General features: G+C 46.5%; 3 non-coding genes and 5 pseudogenes across 3 annotated transcripts; all 8 read left to right on the top strand.

The window, feature by feature from the left end:
• Nucleotides 1–248: 248 nt before the first annotated feature.
• LOC134544987 (U2 spliceosomal RNA) lies at nt 249–427 on the top strand (annotated as a pseudogene).
• A 656-nt stretch (nt 428–1083) lies between these two features.
• Nucleotides 1084–1248, top strand: LOC134544983 (U2 spliceosomal RNA; annotated as a pseudogene).
• A 410-nt stretch (nt 1249–1658) lies between these two features.
• LOC134544989 (U2 spliceosomal RNA) lies at nt 1659–1849 on the top strand. Its single transcript, XR_010078189.1, has one exon. It is a non-coding gene; the product is annotated as a U2 spliceosomal RNA (small nuclear RNA).
• Nucleotides 1850–12360: 10511 nt separating this feature from the next.
• On the top strand, nt 12361–12539 carry LOC134544988 (U2 spliceosomal RNA; annotated as a pseudogene).
• Nucleotides 12540–13195: 656 nt separating this feature from the next.
• LOC134544985 (U2 spliceosomal RNA) lies at nt 13196–13360 on the top strand (annotated as a pseudogene).
• Nucleotides 13361–13770: 410 nt separating this feature from the next.
• LOC134544982 (U2 spliceosomal RNA) lies at nt 13771–13963 on the top strand. Its single transcript, XR_010078188.1, has one exon. It is a non-coding gene; the product is annotated as a U2 spliceosomal RNA (small nuclear RNA).
• A 656-nt stretch (nt 13964–14619) lies between these two features.
• Nucleotides 14620–14784, top strand: LOC134544986 (U2 spliceosomal RNA; annotated as a pseudogene).
• A 410-nt stretch (nt 14785–15194) lies between these two features.
• Nucleotides 15195–15385, top strand: LOC134544990 (U2 spliceosomal RNA). The gene has a single exon (XR_010078190.1). It is a non-coding gene; the product is annotated as a U2 spliceosomal RNA (small nuclear RNA).
• Nucleotides 15386–16562: the final 1177 nt, after the last annotated feature.

Here is a 16562-nt window from a genome sequence, read left to right on the forward strand (position 1 = left end):
TTTTCTTGCAACAGACTAGTTCTGTTTTAACGTAACTTCTTTCTTTTAGTCTAGTTAGTGACTTGCGGGGACTAGTTCCCCTTTTAACGTAACTTCTTACCTCCCGCCTTTGAGGGAGGGAACCGGCCCCAGGGGCACGGTGGGATTAGTTTCACTTTAATTCTCCCATAATCTTTGGTTTTCCGGGCGCTAGGTGCCCCTTTTTCCATTTCCTAATATGTGTTTTTAATATTGTAAAGGGTTTTGAGATATTGCTAATAAATAGCTTTCAAATCTGTTCTTATCAGCTTAATATCTGATACGTCCTGCATCGCAGGACCAGAATATTAAACTGATTTTTGGAACAGGGCGGAGTGCTAGGGGCTTGCCCCACCTCCGCCGCGGGTTGGCCCGGTATTGCAGTACCACCGGGATCGGCCCACCACAAAATGTAATAAACTTTAAGTTTGTTTTAAATGTAATAAACATTGTTACCAACTTGTAAGAATGGATGATAGTGAAAAATTGATTGTTGTAATGTAATGTGCCCAAGTGCAGAGACAATACAGAAAAGTCGTGTGTACATTCAACAAATGAAGAGGAAGAGAAAGCTGATCCAGTAGGTGCTGCCAGGGGCGGCCGAACAGGAACTACAAGGATGCCCAAGGGACGAACTTGGAATGCGAGAACATGTAGGAACTTAGCAATTTTGTGTGCAGAATAATAGGAATTAATTATTTTATTTTATCATACAATGTAGTGCTTGTTGTGAATGTTTAATAAATTTAGCTGTGTGAGAAAAAATTCAATATAATTAACAATTAGGCAGTGTTAAATGATAATAATGATGATGTATTGAAAATGTATTTTGTCATGTCGATGCGTGAGTTTATGTAAGTGTGTGGTTAAGGCTTGTTGTGAAACCTTTTATTACTATTATTGTTATTCATTACTCATGTTAATATTTGTATGAATTGTATTGACTTTTTTTTATCTGTTGAACTACATGTGTTTGGTTAATGGAGTTTTACAATGTGCAATATTAATTTTGATGTGTATTTTAAGGGATGTTTCTCGGCCTTTCGGCTAAGATCAGAGTGTAGTATCGCTTCTCGGCCTTTTGGCTAAGATCGAAGTGTAGTATCTGCGATTCTTCTACACTTTGTCTTGGCAGCATTTTTTGTGACGGATTGCCCCCGGACCTGGTCCGGGGAGTGCGATTGACCCTGCTGGCCACTGCCTAGTGCATGCCAGCATGGGGGCACATTGCTTAGGCAACGTTAAATATCTGTTTAGATAAAATTATATTGACAATTAAAATGTAATGTATAAAGTCAACTCTCCCATGAGAATCATTCTTGCCTTATTGAAACTGCAGTTAATCTAAGGGACCAGCTTGTGCTGCAGCAAGTGGAAAGTACGGTAATTGTAAGAGCGTTGTTATGGATATACCAAGTTTTTTGTTTATTGCTGGTGAATAGTGATTCATTTGGATTGTAATACCTCGTGTCACTGTATTGAAGATATTATCAATGTACAGACCATGCTTGTGCATGTGTGGTGTAGAGTATGACGGCTCGTCGAAAGTGTACAGTCGTTTATGGAAGTCAGTAGACCTTGTTATAGCATTTGATTTAGTAATAGGGAGCCCATATAGCTCCTGGTTCATTAGGATTGTTATCGCTTCTCGGCCTTTTGGCTAAGATCAAAGTGTAGTATCTGTTCTTATCAGCTTAATGATCTAGCCCCGAGAAGTGATTAGTTAAATAACTGTGCTCAAGAAAAGATCGTCGCAGAGGTGTTCGTGCTGTATTCACTCCGGCACGAAACGACCATACTTCCAGCAGTTCCGAGGATGGATCGACTGCTGCTGCGCCTAGGGAGGACATGGGGAACTACATGGAGATAAGGTAGGTGGTAGTCTGGCACTTGTGTTTTGTTTTTAAGTAAGTTCTTGTGGCCATCTTGTTTATTTACTTGTTTTCTTTCTGCAAGCTTTCGGCCATCTTGCATTAATTATTTGAATTTCTATTTGTCTGGCCATTTGTTGTTTGTTTATTTGAATTAAATTCGTTAATCGCGGCCATCTTTTATTGCAAACATTTAAAGTTTAACTGTTACATTTAATTTGTTAATATCTGCATAGCTTTTTGTACCTGTTAAAGTAAAGTAACTACCTATCTCGCCTTTAATTTTCCAAGTGCCAAACTATCACCTAGTAATTCCTGCAACTCAGTGTTTTGTTATGTAAGCCCCATTTCAGGTTCCCGACTGTAACTTGCATTCGTGACTCGTAGCTTTTACTGTTCACCCAAAATAATTTTGTTTATTTAAATTCTTTTTCAGTAATACATTTTTCCGAATAATATTTAGTTGCTTTTCATATATATATTAAATTAGAGTCAATCTTTTTACTGCAGTTCCTATATTTAAATAACCACATTTAATTAATACCTGTACTTGATCTTGCTGTTTAACATTTAACTTCTACCCACAGTCTCGCCCTTGTGTTTGAATTTTTTAGCTCGGGCAAATACCACATTTAATTTTTCCTCAATTTAACTAATACCTTCAAGGCGAGTCGCGTAACTACAGTCGAAGATCGTCGCCCCTAAAGGCCTTTGGAACCCCTTCCCAAGTGTATCTTGTTTTTCTTGAGCCTGTGTAATTGTTTTTGTCCTGTCTCCTGACTGTGTGTGTTCAATGGCCGACAGTCCCTTGTGAATAATCTGTGTGCATCCTATAGTTTCTGTTAAGTTTTTGCCTGTCTCTCAATTTTCCCATATTAATAATTCAATTGTTCAACATTTAAAGTAATTTCTGTATTTATTTTGGCTTAAATTCACTTTGCTCGCGATAATTATATTGCCTTGTGCCCAGGCATATCTAGTGTAATCGTGTTTAATTCTGATTTGAATTCATAACTAGGGGCAGTAAATAATTCCATATTCAGAGATTTAATTTTTCCCATTAATAGTTTCAGTGTATTTTGTCTGCTTAACTTTAAATTCAGTTTTTCGCGACCTCGTGGTTGAGTTATTTAGCGAGGTCGGTCGCCATTTTTCAACTTCCTTCTTCTTCACAGATGCTTCGCATGTGACTTCCTGTTCGTGTCCATGGATATGCACACCAGGGGTTGAGTGTTGTGTTTGTCTTGTGTTTATTGTAATTGTTCAGTGACTTGTTTTTGTGCTTGAATCCGCCATATTGCTTTCTTTCGAATTAGCTAAAATAAATTAAAGTACTATTTATTTCTATATTTACCTTGCTGATTAAATACGCCATATTGTTTTCAGAGTAACTATTAATTGGTAATTAAAGTAATACTTATTGAATATATCTATCTATTATTATTATAATATTTATTTAATTAATTGAATATTCCTTAATTTTCTTGCAGATTTAATATATTTACCTTTTCATTTTTATCCATAGTAATTAACCAATACATCTCAAATCTTGCTGTTGAATCTTTTAACTTAATTCCATTTACATTCTTATAGCATCACCTCAACCATATTTATTTAATTAATTAGTTTCAAGCACCTGTACCTGTCTTATTTGTTTGTATATTTTGTTTCCTTTGTAGTGCTGATCGGTAAGTGAGTAACTGTCTCTTGTCTGTGTTGTGCTAGTATTTGTGTTGCGACTTTTGTAAGTGTTCTGTTGTTGTGTTTTGCTCCTTCCAGCACTCTAGTGTACTTGTGTTGTAAGGCCCAGCCCTTGACACATTTGTACACCCCCCTAGTGTTCCAGAAACCTAGGGCACAACCAGTGACCTTGTAGTGTCTTGAGCCGCCTGTGTAGTTCTTCTCAGGACAGCGAACTGCTCCAGAAGCGGTCGTCGCTTGTCTGTTTACAGCTGCCCAGGAGAAGAGTGCCTGACTCTTAGCCCGGCACTCGGCTTGCCGCTGCACCCCCGGATTTGACTGTTGCTTCTTGGTTTACCAAGTAGCAGCCCCACCGATTGTGACTTGTGATATTTTCTTTTTAGTGGCCTGTACCTGATTAGTTTTAAGTAGAGTTTTATTTACCTTTCAGAGTTTATACTTTAGTAGAGTTCTATATATTGTTAGGTGGTTAATTGTTATATTTTCAGAGTCTATTGTTTCCTTATTTTTCAGGGTACTCTATACATACCCTTAGTGTTATCTTGTTATAAGAGTTTGTATATATTGTTCTTTTACAGATCTAGTTGTTTGCTGCTGTGCGGCTGTGTTGTTCTCTTTTTGTTAGTGTAAGTGTTTTTCAGGATGCCCGTGCGTCCCAGCTTCGTGGCGTTGCCGGCCCCAGAGGAGATCCAGTGCCCTGCGTGTGTGCGGCTTCAGCAGTTCGGGTCTGTCTTCGGACGACTGGCTGATCTGGCGGCGCATGTGCGCCGGGCGCATGACTCTGCGGGGCTATGGTTTCGCTGTGAGATTTGTAGGCCGCACGAAGAGATCCGGTCCCTGAGGGCAGCAAGGCTGCATTTTGAGACGGTGCACCCGGGCCGGGGCATCGAGCCGGCGCTGCCGGAGGCGGATGGTACGGACTCGGATCTCGCGTCTGATGATGAGGAGGAGGATGAGAGGGTTGCCGTTCGGGAGATGGTGTCCTTGGTGCGTGACCCGGGTGAGCCGGGGTGCCTGCGCGTGCCGGTGCCACTACCGGCCGAGTTGACGTGCATCCTCTGTGGGACGCATGGCTTCGGGCTGAGGATCCGGGGGCGGTATTCAGCATGGTCGGACATGTGGAAGCACATGAAGCGACACCACCCAGAGGTGACTGCGGTGGAGTTCCGCTGCAGGTTCTGTGCTTCCGCATTTTCGGGCGCTGGATATCCGCTGAGGGTGGCTCAGAACCACGTTGCCAACGTCCACAGAGCTGAGGTGCGGAGACTCGCGGCACGCCAGGCGCGAGAGGCAGGCCTGGGCGCGCCAGCACGGACTCCACCTGCTCGTGTGGCCCGGCGGGAGGCACGGCGCTCCTCAGATGAAGACGCTGATGATCCGCAGCCCCGGCCGTTGTCGCCGCGGCTGCCGTCTCCGGTGCCTGGTCCCTCCCACCGTCTCTCTCCGCCTGCACGAGAGGAAGGCCAGGAGACATGTGTTGTTTTGCCCCCCAGGAAGAAGAGACGGACATCACCTGGACCCGTCACGCCGGCGCGCGACGATGCAACGGGGAGGGAGGCTTTGTTTCTGTGCCGCAGGAAGAAGCTGTCACTGTCGCTCCGCACGACACCCCTCCCTGGATCACCGGCACCCAAAGGGACTCCGGCACCTGCGCTCCCGCAGGTGACCACCAACGAGGAGGAGGCGGCCCAGCTTCTGTCCAGAATGCTGCCGCTGCACCCGAGGCCATCACCAGGCCCGGCGTGCCGTCCCTCCTATACCGAACGGGAGGATGTCCCAGCGCCGGCGCCGGAGCAGGAGTGCATCGGAGTAGAGGAGGAGAGAGGAGAGGGTCTGCCACCCAGGGACTGGCAGACCGGAGATGCCCCCAGTATGTCTCCTGGGGGAAGCACACCTGAGCAGCGGACTGCACCGGAGTTGCACGTGGTGCCAGCCCACCTCATCAGGTTCCCACTCCTGCACTCGGAGGGAGGAACCCAAACTGATCCAGACCATGATGAGGAGCTGCCAGGAAGATGTGAGATGGGGACGCAGACGGAGGATGACGTCGCCCCAGAGCAGGAGGCTGCCGACGCGGCGGTGCAGGCGGAGGTGCCGGCGCCGGTGGAGCCAACTGTGGGCGTGGTCGGGGGGAGGGTGCGGCCTCCCCCGGCCGCGCGGGAGCTGTCTGGTCCTGGCGTGGGGCTGCCCACCCAGAATGCCCGGGAGGTACGAGAGGAGGTCCCCCGGGCGCGTCACGGCCAGCAGCCCAGGGAGAACCGCCACCAGGTCCGAGGACGCCCAGCAGAGGCGGCAGACCACCAGTCCGCCTCGGAAGACGAAGGAGAAGACGGCGAACCCGAGGTCCGGCCCAGCCAAGTCCAGCTGGAGTGGATGGCTCGGATCTCGGCAGCCGAGGAAGACTGGGAATCCCTGGAGCACGTCTGCGACGAGTACACGGAGTTTGTCGTCGCCCTCAAGGTACGAGAAGAAGAGGGGGGCGCGGCACGTGCTCCAGGGGGTGGCGAAGGAGCGAGGGGTGGCCGGAGAGGGCCCGGCAACCCCGCCCGCCAGCGCAGGCGGCGGCCGGCATTTGCATTTGACGGGGAGGCCGCCGCCAAGATCCAGAAATTGTACAGGGCCAACCCCAAGAAGGCGATGCAGGAGATCCTGGAAACAGAGTCTCCCTATTGCCGGATTGCGGGAGCCCGCCTGCAGGACCACTTCACAGAGACATTCTCAGACCATGGCTACGAAGTGGGTCCCACGCCTGCAGGTTGCGCACTGGCACACGATGATCCGACAGAGGAGGAAGTGGACGAGCTGGCCAGACCATTCACCACCAGGGAGGTCGCGAAGAAGCTCGCCCGCACCAAGAACACGGCACCTGGGCAGGATGGCATCAGGTACAATTTGTTGAAGAGGGCTGACCCAGGTTGCCACGTGCTTGCGGCCCTCTACACCGCAGTGCACGCCCACAATCGTGTCCCCGGATCGTGGAAGAGGTCCAACACGGTCCTCATCTACAAGGATGGCGACAAGGACGTCCCAGACAACTGGCGTCCGATTGCGCTCAGCACCACCATTTCCAAGCTGTTCCTGTCGGTGGTCGCTGCCCGCCTGGGCGCGTGGGCTGCCCGGACGGGGCGCATCTCCAAGCAGCAGAAGGGCTTCATGGAGTACGAGGGCTGCTTGGAGCACAACTTTGTCCTGCAGTCCATCCTGGATGACTGCAGGGCGAAGAAACGCGAGGTCGCCATCGCCTGGCTGGATCTCGCCAACGCGTTCGGGTCCATCCCGCACGCGTACATCCAGCACTCGCTCACAGAGATGAGGGTACCCGAGACGCTGCGTGCCCTCATCGCGGACCTGTACCACGGCGGGACGACACGGGTCCGTTCCGAGGATGGCTTCACGGAGGAGATCCCGATCCGTGCTGGCGTCCGTCAGGGCTGTCCCCTCAGCCCCATTCTCTTCAACCTCAGCATGGAGGCAGTGCTGAGGACGGCCGCCAGAAGGGAGGAAGAGTTGGGCTACTCTGTCCTCGAGCACCACCACGCCATCCTCGCCTACGCAGATGACATCGTCCTCATCGGGCGGGACCCCGAGAGCCTGCAGACCCTGCTGGATGGGGTCAACGAGGCCGGTAACTGGGCCGGCTTGCGCTTCAAGCCCAGAAAATGCGCATCACTTCACATAGACTGCAGGACCGGTCGCCGGGTGATGCGCCAGCCTGGAGCGCAACCTGGGGTGCAACCCACCGTGATGCAGGTTGCCGGGGTCCCGATCGCCGCACTCGCTGAGGGCGACACGTATCGTCACCTGGGTGTTCCGACAGGTTACCGGAATGCCCAGTCGCCCGAGCAAGAAGTGGAAGCCATGGGGGCAGATCTCGACAAGATCCACGCCAGTCTCCTCGCCCCCTGGCAGAAGATCAACGCAGTCTCGACATTCCTCCAGTCGAGGCTGCAATTCATCTTGAGGGGAGGCCGCGTCAGGAAAGCTGTGGTGACGCGGTTCGACAAGAAGATGAAGAAGTACTGCAAGGAGTGGATGCACCTCCCCTTGCGTGCCACTCCGCTCATCGTCCACGCCCCAACGCATGAGGGGGGAGCTGGTCTCCTCCCACTCGCAGACATGTGTGACTTGGCCACGGTCACGCATGGCTACAGGCTCCTGACGTGCAAGGACCCTGACGTAAAAGACTTGGCGTGGGCCAGCTTGTTCCAGACAACAAAGCAGAAGCTGGGCAAGCAGGAAATTTCGAAAGATGACATGGTGGGGTTCCTCAACGGGGAGACCGAGGGCGAGTTCAACCGTGATGGTGGCGCCCTGGGGAACCACTGGACCTTCACACGAAGTGCAGGAAGGCGCCTCAAGAAGAGCACAGGAACGAAATGGCGCTGGAGTGAGGAGCTCCAGGAGGTCCAGATGGAAATCCCCGCACCTGAAAGTGCCGCGGGCCGCATCCTGGTCGGTCCCGGGGCACGCTCCCAAGTCTACCGGCGTCTGGCCACGGCCCGGCGCCAGGAGTACAGAAGGAGACTCGTGGCCCTTCCAGATCAGGGGAAGGCCATGGAACCGGTCTCCCGGAACCCCGCCAGCTCCCACTTCCTCCGGGATGGCAAGTTTACTCGCTTCGCAGAATGGCGCTTCATTCACAGGGCACGTCTCAACGTGGTGCCCCTGAATGGAGCTCTGCGAGGACCAGCGAGGAACAAGATGTGCCGGCGGTGTCTTCACCCCAACGAGACGCTGCCGCACGTCCTCAACCACTGCGGCCGCCACTCCGCCGCCTGGCAGCACCGCCACAACTCGGTGCTGCACAGGCTGGCCGCTGCCATCCCGAGGGACCCGGGCGTGGAGGTGCGGGTGAACCGTGCCGTGCCCCACACCGGGTCCTTGCTCCGTCCTGACCTGGTGGTCGTGGACGAGCCCAGGAAGAAGATCTCCATAGTGGATGTCGCGGTCCCGTTCGAGAACCGGAGCCAGGCTTTGGATCTCGTGCGGACCACAAAGACGACGAAATACCAGGGGTTGGCAGACACACTGACTGCGCAGGGCTACACAGTTTTCAACGAGGCCCTCGTTGTCGGGTCCCTCGGATCCTGGGACCCGTGCAACGACTACGTCCTCCAGCAGTTACGTGTCCGCTGGAGGTACGCACGGAAGATGCGGCACCTCATGGTGTCTGACGTCATCAGGTGGTCCCGTGACATCTACACCGAGCACGTCACGGGCCACCGTCAGTACCAGGTGGAGGCGCCGCCTGCCAACCCGCAACCAGTCCCAGACCAGGCCCCCGCAGTCCGGGGTCGTGGCCGTGGGAGAGGACAAGGTGGTCGTCGACCAAGGGGCAGACCAGGACCACAACCATGATGTGGGCCCCGGGCGCTGGAGCCGCGGTGCCCGCAACACCGTGGTTCGTGCCCCAACAATCGGCCACTCGGCGCCGCACCGCTGGGGGCACCAGCCCCCCACCGTTGGACCACCGGTGGAAGGGGGGGACCTGAGAGCCCCCCCGACGAAAACAGAAGTGCTGCCGGAGCGCACCAGCGCTCCACCGTTGGACCACCGGTGGAAGGGGAGGGACGCAGGTGCCCTCCCCGCTGAACACAGAAGTAGATGGCCATGGAGGCACCAGCCTCCCACCGTTGGATCACCGGTGGAAGGGGGGGACTTGTGAGCCCCTCTGCAGAAAACTGAAGCAGAGGCCCGAGTGCCCCAGCACTCCGCCGCGGGATCAGCGTGGGAGCAGGGTGCCTGTCCGGGCCCTGTCGTGTGCCAATGTGTGTTTGTGTGCGGACGTCTAAGTGTTGGACCGATAATGTTGTGGTTGGACCCCTAGATTTAGTTGACGAGGACGCTTTTGCCCCCCACCCTACCAGGAAGTATCAATCATGCCTGAATGCCATCATTGTTCACACTTGCAATCTCCACCACGCAATAATAATATCTACCTATTTTACACCACAGTTAAATTTGCCACTGTTCCTGCTTCCACAATAGTCATGCACCATTAATAGCCACCCCAGCACAACACCACACCTAACTCACAATTAAAATAGAGCCACACACGTTTAATAACAATAATTTCCCTATGAATTTGTAAACTTAATAGCACATATGCAGCCACTGCCATAAAAAAGAAATAAAACACCAGTCACCTAATATAATGCACTCCCCATAGAGCCACATGCGGTCACTAACTATAATTCCCCCTGACATTGTAAACTTTCCTAACATTTTTGTCTCCAGCACAATAACGTACAATTAATATAACAGCAACAACAGACACCTAAAATAAATCACTCCTCGGTTTAATAATAACAAACTTCTTCTAATACCATATATACAAACCACTAGTCAAAATAGCACACTTTCAACCTCTAACTTATTAATTAAAATGCCACACAATAACCCAAGCACTTGTAACTCTTAGTAAACATCACCACAAAACTAATTACACATGTATGACCCGCCTTACTCTCAATATTGTTAAACTCACCTAAACCCACCCGTCGTAACATCACTCCCCAGTTTAATGATTTATTTTCTCCCATCCCCAATAATAACAATTAACCTGAATCTCCCCCTCTCAACACACTTCAATCTGCCTCTGCTTCTAAAATAGTCATGCATCATTAGCAGCCACCTCACCACAACTCAACACCTAAATCACAATTAAAATAGAGCCATATGCATTTAATTACAATAATTCCCCCCTGACCTAGTGCACCTGCTTAACACTGCCATAAAACACAAATATAAAACAACAGCATCACCAGACACCTAAATAAATCACCCCTCAGTTCAATAATTTCAAACTTCTTCTAATCCCATATACAAAAACCACTAGTAAAATAGCACACTTTTAACCTCTGACTTACTAAATCAAATGCCAAATAATATCCCAAACACTTGTAACAAATAGTAAACACTACCACACAACTAATTACATTTGAACATCCTACCTAACACACAATACAGTAAAATTCACCTAAACCACCCATCGTAGCATCACTTTCAAAACTAATGACTTTCTCCTCTCCCCAATAATAAAAACAACATTCAACCTAAAACAACCCCTTTCAAGAAACTGCAATCTAATTTTCCCTGGTAAACAATACTATCTAAATAGTCTAAAACAATCATTTCTTTTAAATTGTTATTATTTGTTACTTCTGAACAGCTTGCCCCCTCCATCTGAGATATTTTAAGTTTGTGGGTGTTAGACACCTTGTGTAGTTTATTAAAACTTATGTATTCTACAATGATGTTACTTAAGGTTTGCAGGTGTTAGACACCTTGTTTTCCATCAATACTCTGCACAATGTCTAATATTTAAAAGTTTTCAGCCCAGAGCTTCACTCCACATATAACATCATTACTTGAAATATCTTAAGTTTGCAGGTGTTAGACACCTTGTATAACGCTTCGTGCGAGCTCTTCTAGCAAAAATTTAATTTTTTTATTTTTTTATTTTTCATTAATTTTCTTTTTCAGTGCTATGTATGTTTCTCTTTTCTCTTACAGGTTTGATCATTATTTAAGTTTGTGAGGGTTAGACCCTCTGTATAATTTTTATTTCTCTGCTGTGTATCTTCATTCATTTCCTTTCCCAAGTGTAACATGAAGTATTTAAGGCATGCTTAGATTTGCAAAGTTGAAGGCCAGTGCCAAAGTCTGTTCTCAACCTTAACTTCTACTTCTCAACAGCAATAACTGAATGCTTGTTTACAAGATTTATCCTTGCATTGGCTACTATGCCAATTTAACATCTAGCATCTGTGGTAGGAAGGCCCCCAAGTGTGTGTGCGGGACTGACCTGAGGTGACTGGGTGGTAAGGGTCTGTCATGAGCAGGCCTTTAGTGCCCCTAAGGCTGCCACCCTTTTTACTTTCAATTTATCTGGTGCTTGTTCTTTGTAATAATGCATGGCCACAACAACTGGCACTTCTACATTAATGTTTAAATTCACTCCCCTAACTATCATAAATCTTAAAGAGGAGTGGGAAATACACCCCTGCCCAGGCCTGGTCTTGCACACAACAGGGATTGTGCACAAACTGTAGGCCAGCATTCAGAACCTAATTACAGTCAGGTTAACCATTAGGCTCCCGCCCTCATCGTGTCATTCCTCGGAGTGATGCGGTGGGGGCGGGGGGGCCACGGCGTATAGGGCCGTACCCTGGCTGGGGCGGCACCGCGTCGTGGCTTGTAGGGACTTCAATACCTTCTGGTGTCCATGTTTGGTTGGTCTCTCTGAGGCCGGCCAAGTGTGCATGCCCTAATAGCTTGTTAGGAGAGCAGTATGGAGGCACTGTGATGTAGAGGGTGGGGGGCAGCCATAGCTGGGTTTCTTTGGGGCAGGCAGCCTGCCCATTAAACTAAAATATCTTAAGTAACTTCAGGAGGGGCTACTCCCCGGAGTAAATTTAGTTGTGGTAAAAGTGCATATGTGTGTTTAATTATTTAAGGACCGCGGGGAGCTAGGCTCCTTGTTCGTGAATATTTTATATCTTAAGAGGGTTTTTGTTTTCTTTTCTTGCAACAGACTAGTTCTGTTTTAACGTAACTTCTTTCTTTTAGTCTAGTTAGTGACTTGCGGGGACTAGTTCCCCTTTTAACGTAACTTCTTACCTCCCGCCTTTGAGGGAGGGAACCGGCCCCAGGGGCACGGTGGGATTAGTTTCACTTTAATTCTCCCATAATCTTTGGTTTTCCGGGCGCTAGGTGCCCCTTTTTCCATTTCCTAATATGTGTTTTTAATATTGTAAAGGGTTTTGAGATATTGCTAATAAATAGCTTTCAAATCTGTTCTTATCAGCTTAATATCTGATACGTCCTGCATCGCAGGACCAGAATATTAAACTGATTTTTGGAACAGGGCGGAGTGCTAGGGGCTTGCCCCACCTCCGCCGCGGGTTGGCCCGGTATTGCAGTACCACCGGGATCGGCCCACCACAAAATGTAATAAACTTTAAGTTTGTTTTAAATGTAATAAACATTGTTACCAACTTGTAAGAATGGATGATAGTGAAAAATTGATTGTTGTAATGTAATGTGCCCAAGTGCAGAGACAATACAGAAAAGTCGTGTGTACATTCAACAAATGAAGAGGAAGAGAAAGCTGATCCAGTAGGTGCTGCCAGGGGCGGCCGAACAGGAACTACAAGGATGCCCAAGGGACGAACTTGGAATGCGAGAACATGTAGGAACTTAGCAATTTTGTGTGCAGAATAATAGGAATTAATTATTTTATTTTATCATACAATGTAGTGCTTGTTGTGAATGTTTAATAAATTTAGCTGTGTGAGAAAAAATTCAATATAATTAACAATTAGGCAGTGTTAAATGATAATAATGATGATGTATTGAAAATGTATTTTGTCATGTCGATGCGTGAGTTTATGTAAGTGTGTGGTTAAGGCTTGTTGTGAAACCTTTTATTACTATTATTGTTATTCATTACTCATGTTAATATTTGTATGAATTGTATTGACTTTTTTTTATCTGTTGAACTACATGTGTTTGGTTAATGGAGTTTTACAATGTGCAATATTAATTTTGATGTGTATTTTAAGGGATGTTTCTCGGCCTTTCGGCTAAGATCAGAGTGTAGTATCGCTTCTCGGCCTTTTGGCTAAGATCGAAGTGTAGTATCTGCGATTCTTCTACACTTTGTCTTGGCAGCATTTTTTGTGACGGATTGCCCCCGGACCTGGTCCGGGGAGTGCGATTGACCCTGCTGGCCACTGCCTAGTGCATGCCAGCATGGGGGCACATTGCTTAGGCAACGTTAAATATCTGTTTAGATAAAATTATATTGACAATTAAAATGTAATGTATAAAGTCAACTCTCCCATGAGAATCATTCTTGCCTTATTGAAACTGCAGTTAATCTAAGGGACCAGCTTGTGCTGCAGCAAGTGGAAAGTACGGTAATTGTAAGAGCGTTGTTATGGATATACCAAGTTTTTTGTTTATTGCTGGTGAATAGTGATTCATTTGGATTGTAATACCTCGTGTCACTGTATTGAAGATATTATCAATGTACAGACCATGCTTGTGCATGTGTGGTGTAGAGTATGACGGCTCGTCGAAAGTGTACAGTCGTTTATGGAAGTCAGTAGACCTTGTTATAGCATTTGATTTAGTAATAGGGAGCCCATATAGCTCCTGGTTCATTAGGATTGTTATCGCTTCTCGGCCTTTTGGCTAAGATCAAAGTGTAGTATCTGTTCTTATCAGCTTAATATCTGATACGTCCTGCATCGCAGGACCAGAATATTAAACTGATTTTTGGAACAGGGCGGAGTGCTAGGGGCTTGCCCCACCTCCGCCGCGGGTTGGCCCGGTATTGCAGTACCACCGGGATCGGCCCACCACAAAATGTAATAAACTTTAAGTTTGTTTTAAATGTAATAAACATTGTTACCAACTTGTAAGAATGGATGATAGTGAAAAATTGATTGTTGTAATGTAATGTGCCCAAGTGCAGAGACAATACAGAAAAGTCGTGTGTACATTCAACAAATGAAGAGGAAGAGAAAGCTGATCCAGTAGGTGCTGCCAGGGGCGGCCGAACAGGAACTACAAGGATGCCCAAGGGACGAACTTGGAATGCGAGAACATGTAGGAACTTAGCAATTTTGTGTGCAGAATAATAGGAATTAATTATTTTATTTTATCATACAATGTAGTGCTTGTTGTGAATGTTTAATAAATTTAGCTGTGTGAGAAAAAATTCAATATAATTAACAATTAGGCAGTGTTAAATGATAATAATGATGATGTATTGAAAATGTATTTTGTCATGTCGATGCGTGAGTTTATGTAAGTGTGTGGTTAAGGCTTGTTGTGAAACCTTTTATTACTATTATTGTTATTCATTACTCATGTTAATATTTGTATGAATTGTATTGACTTTTTTTTATCTGTTGAACTACATGTGTTTGGTTAATGGAGTTTTACAATGTGCAATATTAATTTTGATGTGTATTTTAAGGGATGTTTCTCGGCCTTTCGGCTAAGATCAGAGTGTAGTATCGCTTCTCGGCCTTTTGGCTAAGATCGAAGTGTAGTATCTGCGATTCTTCTACACTTTGTCTTGGCAGCATTTTTTGTGACGGATTGCCCCCGGACCTGGTCCGGGGAGTGCGATTGACCCTGCTGGCCACTGCCTAGTGCATGCCAGCATGGGGGCACATTGCTTAGGCAACGTTAAATATCTGTTTAGATAAAATTATATTGACAATTAAAATGTAATGTATAAAGTCAACTCTCCCATGAGAATCATTCTTGCCTTATTGAAACTGCAGTTAATCTAAGGGACCAGCTTGTGCTGCAGCAAGTGGAAAGTACGGTAATTGTAAGAGCGTTGTTATGGATATACCAAGTTTTTTGTTTATTGCTGGTGAATAGTGATTCATTTGGATTGTAATACCTCGTGTCACTGTATTGAAGATATTATCAATGTACAGACCATGCTTGTGCATGTGTGGTGTAGAGTATGACGGCTCGTCGAAAGTGTACAGTCGTTTATGGAAGTCAGTAGACCTTGTTATAGCATTTGATTTAGTAATAGGGAGCCCATATAGCTCCTGGTTCATTAGGATTGTTATCGCTTCTCGGCCTTTTGGCTAAGATCAAAGTGTAGTATCTGTTCTTATCAGCTTAATGATCTAGCCCCGAGAAGTGATTAGTTAAATAACTGTGCTCAAGAAAAGATCGTCGCAGAGGTGTTCGTGCTGTATTCACTCCGGCACGAAACGACCATACTTCCAGCAGTTCCGAGGATGGATCGACTGCTGCTGCGCCTAGGGAGGACATGGGGAACTACATGGAGATAAGGTAGGTGGTAGTCTGGCACTTGTGTTTTGTTTTTAAGTAAGTTCTTGTGGCCATCTTGTTTATTTACTTGTTTTCTTTCTGCAAGCTTTCGGCCATCTTGCATTAATTATTTGAATTTCTATTTGTCTGGCCATTTGTTGTTTGTTTATTTGAATTAAATTCGTTAATCGCGGCCATCTTTTATTGCAAACATTTAAAGTTTAACTGTTACATTTAATTTGTTAATATCTGCATAGCTTTTTGTACCTGTTAAAGTAAAGTAACTACCTATCTCGCCTTTAATTTTCCAAGTGCCAAACTATCACCTAGTAATTCCTGCAACTCAGTGTTTTGTTATGTAAGCCCCATTTCAGGTTCCCGACTGTAACTTGCATTCGTGACTCGTAGCTTTTACTGTTCACCCAAAATAATTTTGTTTATTTAAATTCTTTTTCAGTAATACATTTTTCCGAATAATATTTAGTTGCTTTTCATATATATATTAAATTAGAGTCAATCTTTTTACTGCAGTTCCTATATTTAAATAACCACATTTAATTAATACCTGTACTTGATCTTGCTGTTTAACATTTAACTTCTACCCACAGTCTCGCCCTTGTGTTTGAATTTTTTAGCTCGGGCAAATACCACATTTAATTTTTCCTCAATTTAACTAATACCTTCAAGGCGAGTCGCGTAACTACAGTCGAAGATCGTCGCCCCTAAAGGCCTTTGGAACCCCTTCCCAAGTGTATCTTGTTTTTCTTGAGCCTGTGTAATTGTTTTTGTCCTGTCTCCTGACTGTGTGTGTTCAATGGCCGACAGTCCCTTGTGAATAATCTGTGTGCATCCTATAGTTTCTGTTAAGTTTTTGCCTGTCTCTCAATTTTCCCATATTAATAATTCAATTGTTCAACATTTAAAGTAATTTCTGTATTTATTTTGGCTTAAATTCACTTTGCTCGCGATAATTATATTGCCTTGTGCCCAGGCATATCTAGTGTAATCGTGTTTAATTCTGATTTGAATTCATAACTAGGGGCAGTAAATAATTCCATATTCAGAGATTTAATTTTTCCCATTAATAGTTTCAGTGTATTTTGTCTGCTTAACTTTAAATTCAGTTTTTCGCGACCTCGTGGTTGAGTTATTTAGCGA

Source organism: Bacillus rossius, unplaced genomic scaffold (genome assembly GCF_032445375.1).
Source record: "Bacillus rossius redtenbacheri isolate Brsri unplaced genomic scaffold, Brsri_v3 Brsri_v3_scf536, whole genome shotgun sequence".
NCBI classification, from domain to species: Eukaryota; Metazoa; Arthropoda; class Insecta; order Phasmatodea; family Bacillidae; genus Bacillus; species Bacillus rossius.